Raw genomic sequence first — 17,553 nt, forward strand, 5'->3', positions numbered from 1 at the left:
CTTATTCCCGTTGATCCAGAGTTAAATAGGACTTTGAGAAACGTGAGGAGGCTTTTGCAAGGTACACCCGAGTTCTCTATTGTATATTCGGATTTCGATCCGGTGGAAATCTTTGCAGCCAACGAAGAAGATAACATGGGTGATAACGATCCTCCTCCACCATTGTTACGGGATTATGACCACCCCAATGCCTTCACACTTCGGAGTGGCATACGTCCCCCTACTACGAATGCAAATAATTTTGAACTTTCACCTCAACTCATCCATATGATACAAAGTGATCAATTTGGTGGGAGTTCTCATGAGTGTCCTTTTGCTCATTTGGACAACTTTCTCGAATTGTGCACAACCATAAAGCAAAACAACATTACGGAAGAGTTCATCCGTATGCACATGTTTCAATTCTCCCTCCGTGACAAAGAAAAGCATTGGTTGAGAACGGTAGAAGAGGGATCATTGACCACATGGGATGAAGTTACTAGAGCTTTCCTTGGAAAGTATTGTCCACTCGAAAAGACCGCCGAACTAAGAAGGAAAATCACTAATTTCAACCAAGAGATTGATGAAACCTTAAGTGAAGCTTGGGAGCGTTTCAAGGACTACACTAGAAAATGCCCACACTATGGTTTCACATCATGGATCATTGTTCAAAGCTTTTATGATGGTCTTACTCCTACTTCAAGGGCCAACCTTGATAACGGGGCCGGTGGTAGCCTTAAAAAGCTATCGGTGGATGATGCATACAAGATGATTGAAGAAGTGGCAAAGCACTATGCATACGGAGGTGATAGACGACAACCTCAATCAAAGAAGGGCGGAATCCACGACCTTAGTGCAATAGACCTTATTGCATCAAAGTTTGACATGCTAGCTCACAAGCTAGATCAAGCCACCCTTACATCTCCAAGCTCTTCTTCACAACAAGTCATGTCTTGTGAAACTTGTGGAGGAAATGATCACTTGTCCTCCTATTGCAACTCAACTAACCAAGAACAAGCTGCGGCTATCGGGCAAAGAAACGATCAATACTCTCAACCCTACAATCAAGGTTGGAAACCCCAACAAAACACGGGTTGGAAACAACAAAATCAAGGCCCCCCTTAAAATCAATACAATCAATCTCATCTACAAAACCAACAAGCTCCTTACCGTCACCCTAACCAAAGGGGCCAAAACCAACAAAGGCAACAATATAACCAACCCGCTCCTCCACCTCCTCAAAAATCTAGCCTTGAAGCCGCACTTGAAACCTTCATTACACAATAAGGAAGAAGCAATGCGGATATGCAAGCGAACATCCAACAACTTCAAGCACACAACAAGATAATTGAGAATCAATTGGCTCAAATTGCGCAACAAGTTGGAAGTTCATCCTCCAATCCTAGTGGTCACTTCCCAAGCTCAACGGTTGTGAACCCAAAAGAGAAAGCTAAGGCCATTACTTTGAGAGCGGGGAGAGGTTATGAAGGGCCGATTATGAGTGAAGAGGAGCCACAAAAGAGAAATGAGGGAGTTGTGGTGACAAATGAGGATGAGTTTGAAAATGAGATAGTTGATGTTGAGAGAAAGGAGCCACAAAGTAAGAATGAGGGAGATGAGGAAAAGGTAGAAAAGCCCCCCATGAAAGTATACAAGCCTCCCATTCCATTCCCTCATAGGATTGTTGAAAAGAAATTGAATGAAAAGTTTTCAAACTTTCTTGAAGTCATGAGAGGACTTCAAGTGAATATCCCCTTTCTTCATGCTATGTCACAAATGCCTACATATGCAAAATTTTTGAAGGATCTTTTATCCAACAAGAGTAGGCTTGAAGAGAGTGCAACCATCTCCCTTCCTAAGGAGGTGAGTGCAATCATTCAAAACAAGCTCCCTCAAAAGCTTGGTGACCCCGGTAGCTATGCAATACCGGTGAAGATTGGAGACTTAGAGGCTATGGATGCTTTATGTGATCTTGGGGAAAGTGTGAGTTTGATGCCCTATTATATTGCTAAGAGTTTGAAAGTGGGAGACTTGAAGCCAACAAGGATGTCCTTACAATTGGTCGACCGCACGGTTAGGCTACCTATGGGAATTCTTGAAGATGTACCGGTTCAAGTTGGAAGAGTATTTGTGCCATGTGATTTTGTGGTAATGGAAATGGAAGAAGATACTACGGTGCCCCTAATCTTGGGAAGACCGTTTTTGAACACCGCGGGTGTTGTGATTGATATGAAGAAAGGAAGATTGACCTTGAATGTGGGAGATGAGAAAATATCATTCTCATTTCCACAAACATTGAAAAAGCCATTGTATGATGAAGTTCATAGAGTTGATACATTGGAAAGGGACTTAGAGAAGTCCCAAGAAAATTTGTTTGAAGGAGATCCTTTACAAGCTATCCTAACGGGAGGCTTAGTTGAGGAAGGTGAAGAAACGAGGGGGTATGATCTTTTGCTCAACCAACCTTTAGTCCACAACGAAAAGAAAGTGGAAGTGCTTAATGTGGAGGTAAAAGAGGAGAGGACTACGCCTCCTCACAAGGTTGAACTTAAACCCCTTCCTCCTTTACTTAAATATGCTTTTCTTGATGATAGTGAGAGTTATCCCGTTATTGTCAATGATAAACTTGATGATACCTCTCTTGGGAAACTTCTAGTTGTTTTAAGGGAGTATAGAGGTATCATTGGGTACAAAATTGATGACATTAAGGGGATAAGTCCTACTATATGCATGCATAAGATTTTACTTGATGATTATCATGCTTCCTCGATTGAGCACCAAAGAAGGCTCAATCCAAACATGAAGGAAGTTGTGAAAAAAGAAGTTTTAAAACTTCTTGAAGCGGGCATAATCTACCCTATCTTTGATAGTAAGTGGGTTAGCCCGGTTCAAGTTGTGCCTAAAAAAAGAGGCATGACCATCATCAAGAATGATAAGGGTGAGACCATTTCTACGAGGTCGGTCACCGGGTGGAGGATGTGTATTGATTATCGAAAATTGAATAAGTCCACCCGGAAAGACCACTTCCCAATCCCCTTCATCGATCAAATATTGGAAAGACTAGCATCACATAGTCACTATTGTTTCTTGGATGGATACTCGGGATTCTTCCAAATCCCAATCCAACCCGAGGATCAAGAGAAGACTACATTCACATGCCCTTTTGGCACCTTTGCTTATCGAAGGATGCCATTTGGACTTTGTAATGCACCTTCCACATTCCAAAAGTGTATGATGTCTATTTTTTCCGACATGCTTGAATCATCAATTGAAGTATTCATGGATGACTTTTCTGTTTTTGGTTCATCTTTTGACATTTGCCTTTCAAATTTGATTGAAGTATTGAAAAGATGTCAAGAGGTGAACTTGGTTTTGAATTGGGAAAAATGTCATTTCATGGTAGAGGAAGGAATTGTTCTTGGTCATGTAATTTCTAGTAGGGGCATTGAAGTAGATCGTGCCAAAATTGAGGTCATTGAGCGCCTCCCACCCCCTACAAATGTGAAGGGGATAAGGAGCTTTCTTGGACACGCGGGTTTTTATCGCCGGTTCATAAAGGATTTTTCAAAAATCGCAAAGCCGCTCACTCAATTGTTGGTAAAGGATGCCCCTTTTGTGTTTACTAATGATTGTTTGCTAGCATTTGATAGGTTGAAGGAGGCATTGATTTCGGCTCCTATCATTCAACCCCCTAATTGGGAGCTTCCTTTTGAGCTTATGTGTGATGCATCGGATTTTGCCATTGGGTCCGTTCTTGGAAAAAGGAAGGATAAGAAGCTCCATGCTATCTACTACACTAGCAAAACTTTGGATGATGCACAAAGGAATTACACAACCACAGAAAAGGAGTTTTTAGACATTGTTCACACAATTGAGAAGTTTAGGTCATACTTGTTGGGATCTAAAGTCATAGTCTTCACTGACCATGCGGCCTTGAAGTATCTCTTGTCCAAGAAGGAACCAAAGCCAAGATTGATACGGTGGGTCTTGCTCTTACAAGACTATGACATTGAGATTAGGGACAAGAAGGGTGCCGAAAATGTGGTGGCCGATCATCTTTCACGGTTGCCTATCCTTGTAGGCGATCTTGATAACTTGCCAATCGACGATTCATTCCCGAATGATCAACTATTTGCTATTCTCCAAGCACCGGCACCATGGTTTGCGGACATTGCAAACTACTTGTCTTGCTCTATTCTCCCTCCCGACCTCTCCTATCAACAAAAACGGAAGTTTCTTCATGATGTTCACCAATACTTTTGGGACGACCCCTTGCTCTTCAAACAAGGTGTTGATGGCCTTTTTAGAAGGTGTGTCCCGGATAATGAAATTGAAGATGTTGTCACAATGTGTCACTCCTCACCTTGTGGAGGACATATGAGTGCCAACAAGACCTTGGCGAAAATATTGCAATGCGGTTTCTTTTGGCCAACAATGTTAAAAGATGTGTGGGGCATGGTGAAAGCTTGTGACCGGTGTCAAAGAACCGGTAATATTTCAAAAAGAAATGAAATGCCTTTGAACAACATCCTTGAACTTGAAATTTTTTATGTATGGGGCATCGATTTTATGGGGCCTTTCCCGAGCTCTTTTGGGAACAAGTTCATTCTAGTGGCCGTCGATTACGTATCAAAGTGGGTGGAAGAGGTTGCATCTCCTACTAATGATGCTAAGGTTGTGGTCAAGCTCTTCAAAAGAGTAATTTTCCCAAGGTTTGGAGTGCCCCGGGCTGTGATTAGTTATGGAGGTTCACACTTTGCAAAGCGATCCTTTCAAGCTCTCCTTGAGAAATATGGTGTGAGGCACAAGGTGTCATTAGCTTACCACCCCCAAACAAGTGGTCAAGCTGAAATTTCAAACCGGGAGGTAAAAATGATCATTGAGAAAACGGTGGATAGGTCTAGAAAAGATTGGTCTACAAAGCTTGATGATGCTCTATGGGCCTATCGCACCGCGTTCAAAACTCCTATTGGCACCACACCATACAAGCTTGTTTATGGGAAGTCATGCCATTTGCCGGTAGAACTTGAGCATCGGGCTCATTGGGCTATCAAAACATTGAACTTCGACCTTCAAAGCGCCGGTGAGAAGAGGTTGCTTGACCTCCACGCCTTGGAAGAATTAAGAATGGATGCATATGAGAGTGAAAGGATTTACAAAGAAAAGACCAAGGCTTGGCATGACAAGCATATTAGCAAAAGGGAGTTTAAGGAAGGTGATAAGGTCCTACTTTTCAATTCCCGGTTGAAGTTGTTTCCGGGTAAGCTTAAGTCAAGATGGAGTGGACCTTTCACCGTTAAGAAGGTGTTTCCATATGGAGCGATAGAAATCTCAAATAACAATGGTGAACCGTTCAAGGTGAATGGCCAAAGGCTTAAGGCATACTTTGACGGTTTTGTGCATGAGGAAGCCAAGGTTGTTCACCTTGATGAGTTTGATGTTCCCTACTCTCATTGATCTCGCAATGTCGTCAAGCTAGTGACGTTAAAAGAGCGCTTCCGGGAGGCAACCCGAGTTTCTCAACTCTCTCTCTCTCTCACAAACTATTATTTAATTTCCATCACTCTTACTATTACTAACTTTTCTCTCAAATGTCTTTTGTAGGTGTTGATGAAAAGAAAAGTAAGAAAAGGTTTTTGTGGAAGTGAAGTAATAGATAATAATAATAATAATAATAATAATAATAATAATAATAATAATAATAATAATAATAATAATAATAATAATAATAATAATAATAATAATAATAATAATAATAATAATAATAATAATAATAATAATAATAATGATAATGATAATAATTTTATTATTATTATGCCTTACTATTACTATTATTCAAAAAAAAAAAAAAAAAAAAGAGGATCGTGCAGCATCAGGTCTGCACGGACGTGTAGAGTATCGCACGTCCGTGCAGAGGCAGTCAGAAGCAATTAGAAACTTAGAATTAAATTTCTTCAGATTGGCATGGACGTGCCAAATTAAGCACGTCCGTGCAAGGTGGCTAAGCACGTCCGTGCCAAGTCCTGCACGTCCGTGCTGAACAAGTCAGTATGTTAACTAAGTTTCTGTCAGAGGTTGCACGTCCGTGCCGAATTCTGCATGTCTGTGCCAAACAAGTCAGTGTCTTATTCAAGCTTCTGTCTGAGTCTGCACGTCCGTGCCAATTGTTGCACGTCCGTGCCGCCCCGAAATTGACTGGCAGCATCACGGTTATAACATAAAAAAAAAAAATTTACTCCCTCACACTCTCTATCTCACGATTCTCACTCCTCCTCTCTCTAAAATTCTAACTTCCTCCTTCAAAACCCACTAAATTCTCCATTCTCACCCAAATTCTCACCCAAATTCAACAATTTTCTCCAAAATCTTCACTCCATTTCAACATTTTTCACAATCTACTACTTCTTTCTCACATTCAAACCCAAAAATCACCCAAAATACTCAAACCCTAACCTTGAAAAATCAATTTGGGGGTTTTCTTTGGAGTTGAAGTTCAAGACAATTGGTTGAAGGAGTAAGTGCAAGCAAGCAAGAGGAAGGTTAGAAAGGTTCATTTGCGGGTTTTACACCCACGATAAGCTCGGTATAATCGTTCCTCCCTTTTACTAATTTCATGTTATTCCTTGAATTTTTGCATGAAATTGCTTGAGAAAGTTTGTTTGAATTGTTTGTGAGTGATTGATAGTTGATAATTGAAAAGAATTATTGAGTTTGAATGAATTTTGGTGTGTTTTGAGAATTGGATTTTTTGTAAGTGAGGTTGAAAAATTGATTTTTATGAAGGAAGAACATGCTTGTTTAGGTGGATTGTTGTGTTGGTTTGTTTGATAATGTTGCATGAAATCGATACAAAATTGTTGTAGATGCATTATTGAAGTGGTCTTTGTTGCTTGGTGATTTGCTTGTTTTAGGTGGGAGACTTAGAACTTGACTTGATTGTGTTGTGTCCATTGGCCTTGTTTGAGCTTTGGTTGGTCGATTTGCGGACTTAGTCTCTTTGTGTGGTTGCGAGGTGATTATTTTGTCTTGGTTTGTTTGATTGCATTACATTAAGACCGACCATGTTTAGAAGAAATCGACCTAGAAACACGGATGCTAGGTACCGCAACCCCTCTCCTCCTCCTCCCGTTGATCCACCACAAGTGGACACCATGGGAATCGTGTTCAATGACCCAACATTCTTGAATAACTATATAAGAATAAGTAGGAGGAGAGTTCGACCTACAAAGTTCTATGACGAGAGTGTTGCCGAGGCTTTAGGGGTAGGGGACGATGTTAGGATGCTTTTCGAGGGCTGTGGCTTAGGAAATTGGCTAGATTTAAGCGCCCCGACCTACAAAAGGTTGACACTTGAATTCCTCTCCACCCTTCAAGTGCAACGAGATAATAATAGATCCCCCCGCCGCCTTACCTTCCAACTCATGAACACCCAACACAACTTGAATATAAAGAGGGTGAACCAAGCTTTTGGGTGGCCAATTAACGGCACCATAGGACCAAAGGATAGGCCCCCCCGTAACTATTGTACGGGTGAGTTTTGGAGGAAGATCACTGGCCTTTTCGACTACAACCCTAGGACTGATAAAGCTACGACCATAATCCACCCTGCCTTTAGGATGTCACAGCGCACCATAGCGAACACGACGTTCGCTAGAGGTGATAGTTCGGGTGTAGTGTCCACTAGGGAGCTTCACTTCCTATGGCACTTGAGCGAGGGTAGTACGGCCCTAGATGTAGGGGCTTGGTTTGTCGATCACCTAGAGGATGTTGCCACTGGGTCCGGCAACATCACCATAGGCGGCATGATCACTATTATTGCTTCTGCTCTTAACCTTGATTTTGCAGATGAGCAGGTTTGCCCAGGCCGATGCAACTAGACATGCAGTCGCTTAGGATCATGAGATGGGTTGCGGATGTGGAAGGGCCACATCCTTACTTGTGGCAAGTGAGTGGCCACCCCTATGCCTACCTCCCCGATCCGGAGCGGACCTACATCTACGACGAGAGCAACTGGGTCTTCGAGAGGGACCACCCTTGGATTCCCGGTGATGATGAAGAAGAGCAAGAGCAAGAACAACCACAACAACAACAATATGAGCACCAACAAGGGTACCAAGAAGGGTACCAAGTTCAAGGCATGGGTGAGGGCAACCCGCCCCTTTCCTTTGAGCAACAAATGCAGATGATGAATGCCGGGTTCAACCGCATGTCCACCGAGTTCGAGACTATGAGAAAGTCTCACGAAGACATGAGGTCCTCCTATGACAATATGAGGACAAGCTTTGAGGATCTTTGATCGGAATTGGGTGAATTCCGGAACGTCTACCGACATTAGTACCCCGGGGGCTCAAGCTCCCAAGGAGGCCCGAGCTAATGAGTTAGTTCTCTTTCTTCCCCTTCTTATGCTTTAATTGTTTTAACATTGGGGACAATGTTTATGATAGCTTGGGGGGAGTCTTTCTCTTTGGTTCATATGTTGGTTCTTGTATGTCCTTGTTGGTATAAACCTTGCATGTTGTTTGTTCCTTCCCCTAGCATCCAAACCCCTAAACATCCAAATTTGCTCCCTTTGAAATCCAACACCCTAAATCCAAATCTCTTAATATGTGAATACTTCTCTTCTCTTCTCTCTTTATTTATTTAGATGTATAGTTGTGCTTAAAAAAAAAAAAAAAAAAAAAAATCCCTTGGATGAGACTCAAATGACGATGCTTATATGATTTGCTTGCTTGACTCTTGAGTGATGAGTAAAAGTTCTTTTAGAAGCGTGTGTGCAAGAGTTGGGGTCATTTAGAGGCTTATTATTCTTGATTGCATTAGAGTATATGAAATGAAAACCGATGAATGCTCAATTGCACGTCTAGTATAGGATATTCTCAAATTTGCCCAAAGTAGGATATGTTTGAATCGAATTGCGGTCCCTTGTGCCCTTGATGTTCCTCCCCTCCTCCCCCTAAATGAAACTCTATTAGGAAATTGGTTCTATTTGTATCTTGTGTAATAAGTGGCATAATAAGCCACATGTATCGAATAAAAGAAAGAGCCGCTCACAGTTAAAAGAGGTGAGGGCAATGAATGTTAAAAAAAAAAAAAAAATAGAAAAAGAAAAGGAGATCAAAAACTCCTCCAAATTTCTCAAAGTTTTCACTTTTTCTTCTATAGAGGTCAAATTGTGGATGCCTCCCACACATTGTCTATTTTGATGTTTCTTGTGTAAATTTCCGAGTTAGAGTGTAGTTAAAGGGGACTGGGAGTGTATTTTGGGATGTGGACTTGCATTTTGAGATTTTATAACCGAAGGAGGGCTTTTTGCAACTTTGGAATATCTAGACGTGCTCTAATGAACTAGTAAAAGGTATAAGGAAGTATCCTAGTGCAACCTTGCTTAATTCTCCTCTCTACCCCCAACTCATGTGCACATTTGTATGATCGGTAATTCTTGAAAGTCGCTCACTTGTCTTGCTTGTGATTTATATCCCGATGAGTTGACTTGGGCAATAAAAACATTGGTTTTGGTGTGAATTGATCACCTTGATGATGATGATGTGTTATGACAATTTTGGCATGGTTTGTGTGAGTTGTGGGTTAAGCTCAAGGGAAACCCTCACGAGATAAAAACTCGTCCTCTTAGGCGACTTAGGGGTTCAAATTGCTTTTCACTTGTGCTAAAAGTGTTTATGGTTCTTGCCATGCGGATTTGTGTTTGTGTTTTCTCTTTAAGTATCTTTTCTTGGTTTGATCATTAGCAAGTAATCTTCCTTCTTGATTTGACATGTTCTTGATTTGACATGTTTTTTTTGCTCGAGGACTAGCAAAAGCTTAGCTTGGGGGGATTTGATAACTTGTTATTTGATACGATTTTAGAGTGATTTCGAACCTTGTTTACTTGGTATATTGACATTTTGGTTCACTTTTACTCTATTTTTGTTCAACTTTAGTGTATCCCTTGCTTCACGGGTTGTTAGTGTTTTTGTCGGGTTTTTAGGTTCAAAGACGACCATTTGAGGCATTTGGATGATAAACCATGGTTAGAAGCCGAAACAATGGAGCAAAACCGAAGAAAAGTGAAGATAGAGGCCTTAGAGAGTCTGCATGGACGTGCAATGTATGGCACGTCCGTGCAGAAGTGTTCCAGCACGACCAGAAGCTACTGCCTACTGCTTTCAAGGCCTGCACGTCCGTGCAGAACCCAGCACGTCCGTGCAGGATATTCAGCACGTCTGTGCCTGATCCTGCACGTCCGTGCAGGTTGCTCAGCCAAAACTGATCCTTCTGCCTCCCAGGTGCACGCCCGTGCCAATATCAGCACGTCCGTGCGAGATGCCCTAACTAAAACAGTACCTTCTGCCTCCCAGGTGCACGCCCGTGCCAATCTCAGCACGTCCGTACCAACCTCAGCACGTCCGTGCTGACCTGTAGCCGTGCCCGACTCTTGTTTTCTTCGTCCTTTTTATTTGGGGGTCTTTATAAATAACCTTGGGAGCTCATTTGTACGACATCCAAGTTTTTAGTGCTTCCTCTTAGTTTGCAATTGTAGAAACACAAATATTCTCAAATCATTAGTTAGATTATAATTATTAGCTTGGAAATTTCATTCTCAATCATTGTAGAAGACAAGTTCCACCATTGATATTCAAGTTGAAGCTTCTAGTAACATTTTCTCACTCTTCTCTTCCATTTTAATTGCTTTGATTGTTAATTATCTTGCTTAATTCTTGTATGCTTAGATTGTTATTTAGCTTAATCTTTAGTTAATTCTTGTTCATGAGTTACTTGAAATCCTTAATTGCTTTAATCTCCATGGATTGTGAGTAGTCTAATTTTATAGGGTTTGGGTAAAACCCTCAATGTAGTCACTAATTACTTGATGCATGTGTTAATTTGGTAATTGTTGGGTATTAATTAGTTGAGCTTAAGTGGTTTAATTGCTTAGTTCTTGTATATGGTCATTGCTAGAACTATTATCTAAGCTTTCTCAACGAAGGATCGAGAGATGAACTTGAGTTAGCTCCCTTATGCTTAATTGACTTGAAATACCATGAGAATAGGAATTTCCAGTCAAGGGAATGTTTTTGTCATCGTGATTATGCTTTAATACTTGTTTTATGCTTTGTAACCACGAGAGTAGGTTGTATTCATAATTCAAGTAATCCCTCTAGCTTGAGAGAGTAGTTGGGTGCTTTAGATGACTTCCCCTATATTATCCCCTTTAATTACCATTGTTTGCTACTTGCTAATTGTGATTTGTGACGAAATTGAGTGGTATATCCCAAGCCCTAGAACTCTCTAAATATTGTTAATCTCCCCCTAGCTTTAGTTGACTTAAACTAGCACTTGTTACATAAAACCAAACCAATTTCGACTTCATTTAGCTTATTTATGCGGTAGTATTTCGGTGGTTGATTCAACGCCTCTCTTGGGTTCGACCCTTTCTTACCCTTGCTATTAGCTAGTGAGACCAAGATAGGACTTTATCTTTGGTAGGCTCGATGATGGCCTATCACCTGCTTTTCTTCTATGTGGAGTTCATGGAATAATTAGCACAAATCATAAGTTTACCCATGCCCAAATTTGTCTATAAACTAGAAATGAGTTCGGGAGTGAGGGTACTAAGATAACGTTCCTTTTAGAGGGGAATCGTCATCCTAGCCCTATTACAGCCTCTACTAGCTCTTCCTTTTTCATAATTTCATCACCAAACAATATATGCAACGTGATACCTAAAACTATGTTAGTTGATTTTCTGTACAAACATTAATTCACGTACGAATTACATTGCAAAGTCGTTATTCTTATTTAATTAAATTCATGAAAGAACAATGAATAAATAAGATTCGCCTTGGCTTAGGTGATCAACCAACAATTATTTAATTGAATTCTAGCCTTTATTTAACGCAAAATACTATATGGAATTGATTAATTAATTATTTTAAAAGTGATCAAATAACACTAATTAATTTATTAAAGTCCTTTTAAACAAGAAAATAAAGGTGATTTAACTAAGTGCTTGGGAATTTACCACTTCTCTTTGTTAGTTCTTCGTTTAGAACACTTATGGACACCTTCTTGTTGGGGAACCTCCACCGTAGTAACAAAGTAACGAAAGGGTGAGTGTTTAGGACAAGAAGGCTAGGCTGCACAAGTTCACAAGTTATTTCTCCACAGTTTTTAGGTTAATTTCTATCTGTTGAAGCCTCGGTTTAAGCTTGTATTTATAGAGAAGGATTAGATTTAGGGTTTTAAACTTTCTGCCGCAGCAGGTGTCGCGCGCAACAGATGAAGTTGCACGCGGCAACCCAACGCAAGTTATAGAGTTGCGCTGCTATGTGTAGCGCAACTATTGGTCTTGTGCGCGACTTTATGGTAAGATTCGATTTTATATTTTCTGTATAATTTCCGAATAATTACAAATCTTCCGCAGCGTAACTCTAGGTGTCGCGCGCAACTGAAATAGTTGCGCGCGGCAGCCCAGCGCGACTTTGTCAGATGCGCGCGGCTTTTCCTGCGGCAGCACTAAGTTTTAACCTAGGCGCTCCTAAATCCGTCATTATTAGGGTTTAAGCACGGGCTTAATCCTAATTATGATCGGGTTTAGTTAATTGGACCTTTGTTTTGGCTTTTCTTTAATTTGGGCTAGTCTTTTGTGTTTTGTGGCTTAACCAGTTATCCATAAGTATTCTTCACTTTGATCCAACACGAAGATGGATTTATTTATCGTCATTGCACTTCCTGTCGGGACAGGAGGCCAGAAATAGATGTCTACAGTTAGCCCCCACTTTGATCGAGTCTAGAATAGACGATGATCAAAGTAGCCAAGGAAATAAATCCGAGACTCATTCTGCGAAGTTCTCTAAGGATAGAAAATCTTTCAGTAACGTTTAAGGATGTCGAAACAATACTTGGTTCGCTAAGTGTTTAAAACAAGTAGCTATTGAGGCTAGAAAAATTCCTTCCTAGTCTTAACGTGCTAAAGAATCTAGATTGATCCTTTGCAATCGTAGAACGTTCTTACAAGTAAAAGTATTCTGGGTGATGTCAGGTCATGAAAAGAAATCGGTTTTAAAAGAATAAAAGGGGAAGATTTCCTCTCAATCGTGTCATCGTTGGTCTAAAGTCCCTCGAAATGTCATTGAAACTTTAGCCTGACTTTAACAAAGTAAAAGATGAAAAAGGGGGTTTTCGGTATTCGAGCCGAAATGGTCCGGTATTCGAGTCGGGTCCGGTATTCGAGCCGGACGTCCACAAGATAAAAATACATGTCTCAGGACTGGAGGCATATATCCAAATTCAGTGAGGGGAAGAAAGTCAGCAACTCTCTCATCAGTTTTGTCCACAAGATGAGTACACTTGTCTCAGGACTGGGGGCACGTGACTACATAGGTGCGACATCGTCTCGTCGCTTCTTTATACAGGGGATGGATTCGACACCATAACTGTCCGGTAAGTTAGTAAGCGCACTAACTACCGTATTTGCTCCCATTCAAGAAGTGCCTGATCCTGAAGGTTCGGCGCGCCTGTCGACTCTTTGAGCTAACGCCTACAGTAATGCTCTACCTATTAGTTCTGAGAGGTAGATCTCGCAAAGCTTGGGCTGAGTGAAATTTTACGCATCACCTACGCCGTACAATTTTGCGCCGTACGATATGCCATTTGCATTTTTACGCTGCATGAAAACGCCTTCCTTTTTGCTTCGAAAGTGAAAAAAGAAGAAAACCCGGACATTTGTAACGTTAGTACAGTAAAATGACAAACCTGTCTATGGGTGCTTTAATTTTACGTAAAGCACCAAGACATAACGTCTTAAGGCACTCTTACGAAAAACGTTCAAAACGTATGCTTGGGGAAGGCACAAAGCACGGTGTGCATGCAATATGGTGCAAAAACTAACAAAAAATAAAACAAACTACAATATGCAAAGCAATTAAAAAGATTTTGATGATTTGCGTGCCACGTCTAATAACGAGCAAAAACCGTTTAAAAAATGATCAAACGGATCAAAATAAAAAAATCCGGTCTTTTAGTGACCTGTATCCGCGCGCAACTCAAAAGGTCGCGCTGGCCAGGCGCGCGCATCTTTTTGAGTTGCGCTGGTATGTCACGCGCAACATTTAAAGTTGTGCGCGACATTTATGTCAGTAAAATGAAAATCGCAGGCGCGATTTTTCATTTTGCCATTTTTTCCTTCCTTCGCCATTTTCGACTCTTTCTCTCTCTAAAAAGCTCGGTTTTTTGCAATTTTTGAAGCTAAAGGAAGCTAATCTCGTTTTCAATTCAAATTTGTCGTAATCCAATGTAAGTTTTTTGCTAAAATTTGCTCTTTTTTGGCTGAATTCGAACGATTTTCGAATCGTTAAACCCTAAATTTCGAATTTGGGGGTTTTCGATTTGGCTTATTTTTCTTGGAATTGTTTGCTCTATGTTGTTATGTTATGTTTAAGGAGTGTTTTGCAACAAATTTCATGAAAAATGGTTCAGTTTTGAACCTTGTATGAGCATTTCTTGTTTCAAGTTCGTTCTTGCTTCTTTTTTCGAATTTTTGCTTGGTTTTTTTGTTATTTTGTTTGCCCATTTTGGTTAAACTTGTTAATTATGCAACAATTGTAGTATTGGAACTAGTTTTGCTTCCATAATTAACATTTTGAAAATTTTGAATCCGAAAAAAATGGCGCGAAGTGTATACTTAGCCTATTTTCACCATATTCGAACTCCCAAATTGTTTAGTAGACGATAATCATGCTTATATTACTGTTATTCATCTAGAATTAGTTGATTCTTTGAGATTTAAGAATATAATCATTTGATTGCTTAGTTGAAACTGGTATAGGATGGCTTTTGTGGGTGTTAAAAGCCCTCATTTATTGAGTTTAATTACAGGTATCAAAGCCCCCAAGTATGGGTGGCATTCGATTTCCGTGTTTTGCCCTACCAGTAGCTGTTATGCTGCCGAAATGGGTCTAGAATACGTATATTAGTTTAGTTTAGGAAATAAAATAAACTAATTAATGGATTCGCCTCCGTTTGTTGATGTTGAGGAGGATCGAGGGGATACCGTTCGTACCTGAGACGGTTGAGTCGGTATGCCTTTTATGTATATGTACTTAAATATTTCTATTTTATTTTTTTGTTTTGTTTACATTTGTTTACTAACCATCCTTGTATTCTTTGGAACAGGTTCCGCGAGAGACCGTGAACTGCATGGTGAGGACTTTACGCGCTTTCCGAGTTGCTTATCAGAGAGCCCTCGTGACTTTATCATGTCATGATCATCGGATGGTCGCGATAAGTTTTATTTCTTTTTTTCGCAATGAAGTTATTATATTTCATGTATTAATCTTCGTTTTTGGATTTTGCAGGATGTGCAGCAACCGTCTAGTAGTCGCTGAGCACCCTGATTCCTCTTGTACACATTATATTTTTAGGAAACTTATGTATATATATTTTTTGTATTTTTTTTGTATATATGTGACACATTTGTATATATGTCATTATTATTATTATTTTTTGTTTCCATGTGTACTTTAATGCGAAAAATTTTCGAGGGAGGGAAAGGGTTCCCGACTTACTCCCCTCGCAAAAATAAACAAACTCAAAAAAGAAGGCAAAAAAGAAGGAAAAAAAAAGAAAAATAAAAGTAGGAAAATAATAAAAAATTAAAAGAAAGAGAAAGTAGGAAAACAATGGAAAAAAGGAAAATAAAAGTAAACAAGAAAATAATAAAAGAAAATAAAAAAGGTAGGCAAGAAAAAAAGGGACACAAAGTGTTAGAAGGAAAGCGTATGATTCGTCTTAAGATCTCGTGAAGATTACGTCATTATATGAGCCAAAATACGGAAATTAACCATAATTACATGCCGCGTCAGGGGAGTCGCGCGCATGTAATTTTGTTGCGCGCGGATGTCGCGCGCAACTCAGGAGTTGCGCGCGCCACCAGTCAGTGAACTTTCCTTTAAGCCGAATTTGCCGAAAATTTGCCACTCTTGGGTCTATTTAAACGTGGTTTTGTGTAGGCTTTTGATCATCTCGTATTCATTCGCTTAGTAACATAAGAAATTAAAAAGAATTAATCTCTCTAAAATCTTATTATCTCTCTCCTTTTTTTTTGAACAATGGTGAAGACCTTTGAACAACGTTTGAAGCAATGGGTCACTTCTGTTTCAACCGATGACAAACTAGCTTTCAAAATTTATCACTTGGACCCATTATTGAATTATATGCAATTAGTGGTTAACTTTGATTTTCTTCATGCCGCAGTCAACCGTTGGAACTCTAACCACCATCTTTTCTTGTTTAGAAGGGATAAAATTGTCCCCCTTCCTGGTAAGTTTGAGGCCTTGCTAGGTTTCCCTACAAACACTGTCCCTATGACTTATTCACCTACCTTGTCGGATCCCAAACCTATATTCCAAAGATTTTTTGGTTTGTCTGACAATGATATGACCAACATAGGAACTGAAAAAGGCGTGAATTTAATTCAATTTATTGAACACTTCGTCGCCCTTGTGACAACATGATTAAGCAACGCTTTAAAATTCGTGCTTTATGTTATTGTCTTGTTGTTAATTGTTTACTTAGGACAGGCAAATAATACGGAGATTATTTAATGGTGTCCATAGTAGAGCAAATAGAGGGATGTCATTCACCCGCTCCTTTGGTTTTGGCGGAAACCGTTCTATGCTTGAATCGCCTTAGAGGAGATCTTAACGAAAATGGTTTCATGGGAAGTCCACTCTAATTACACGTACGTTTTTTTTTTCCGCGTTTATCAGCGCAAGTCAAGAAGTTGCGTTGGCATGACTAGCGCAATCTTTTGAGTTGCGCGCAGAGGGTGCTCGCAACTTATTTGCGCGCGCCACCTGCTCGTGTAATAAATCGCAAAATAATTTTTTTTTTTTGCTTTTTTCAGATTTGGCTCATGGAGCGTTTGCGGATTGTTGATCAGCCTCAAAACCTTGAGGCTAATGGAGTAAAGACATTTTCTGAACGTCGAATCTTTTATAAGCATAACAATGAAGAGAAATGGACATCATTTTTCTGTCATGGAGTTCCTAACATACGATTTGTGATTCCTTGGTGGGACATAAATAGTATGATTGGGAATAGTCTCAATTGCCCTTACATTAGGCTTTTAGGCCTATCTAGTACTACTTATATTTTTCCTTGTAGGGTGATGAGACAATACGGGATAAGGCAATATATTCCTCCGCAAGATTGTGATGTCCCTAAATATGTGACTTTTAAACCCAAAAGGATTGCTCGTTGGATGGAATATTGGTAAAGTCTTTCTAAATGGGTAATACAAAATCCTCCTGCGAGTATCACATTATCTTCCTTTTACAAAGCTTGGATGAATGCGGCGAATAAGGGTGAATTAAACAAGGCTCAATCTCAACTTCAAGCCGCCACCCCTTGAAATCCAACTAAGCCTTTGATGCATTCAACCACTACTACTCCTCCTAGTGGTCAAAACAAAGGAGTGAGAAGAAAGTTAGACTTCTCATACCCTAAGGCTCGTTCGAAGGAAACAAAAAGAAATGCTCCCTCCAAACCTGCGCAACAAGATGTGAAAATTAAAGA

General features: G+C 40.1%; 1 non-coding gene across 1 annotated transcript; it reads right to left on the bottom strand.

The window, feature by feature from the left end:
* Window positions 1-522: 522 nt before the first annotated feature.
* LOC145633277 (small nucleolar RNA R71) lies at window positions 523-629 on the bottom strand. Its single transcript, XR_014112612.1, has one exon. It is a non-coding gene; the product is annotated as a small nucleolar RNA R71 (small nucleolar RNA).
* Window positions 630-17,553: the final 16,924 nt, after the last annotated feature.

Source organism: Chenopodium album, chromosome 5 (genome assembly GCF_948465745.1).
Source record: "Chenopodium album chromosome 5, dcCheAlbu1.1, whole genome shotgun sequence".
In the NCBI taxonomy this organism is placed as follows: Eukaryota; Viridiplantae; Streptophyta; class Magnoliopsida; order Caryophyllales; family Amaranthaceae; genus Chenopodium; species Chenopodium album.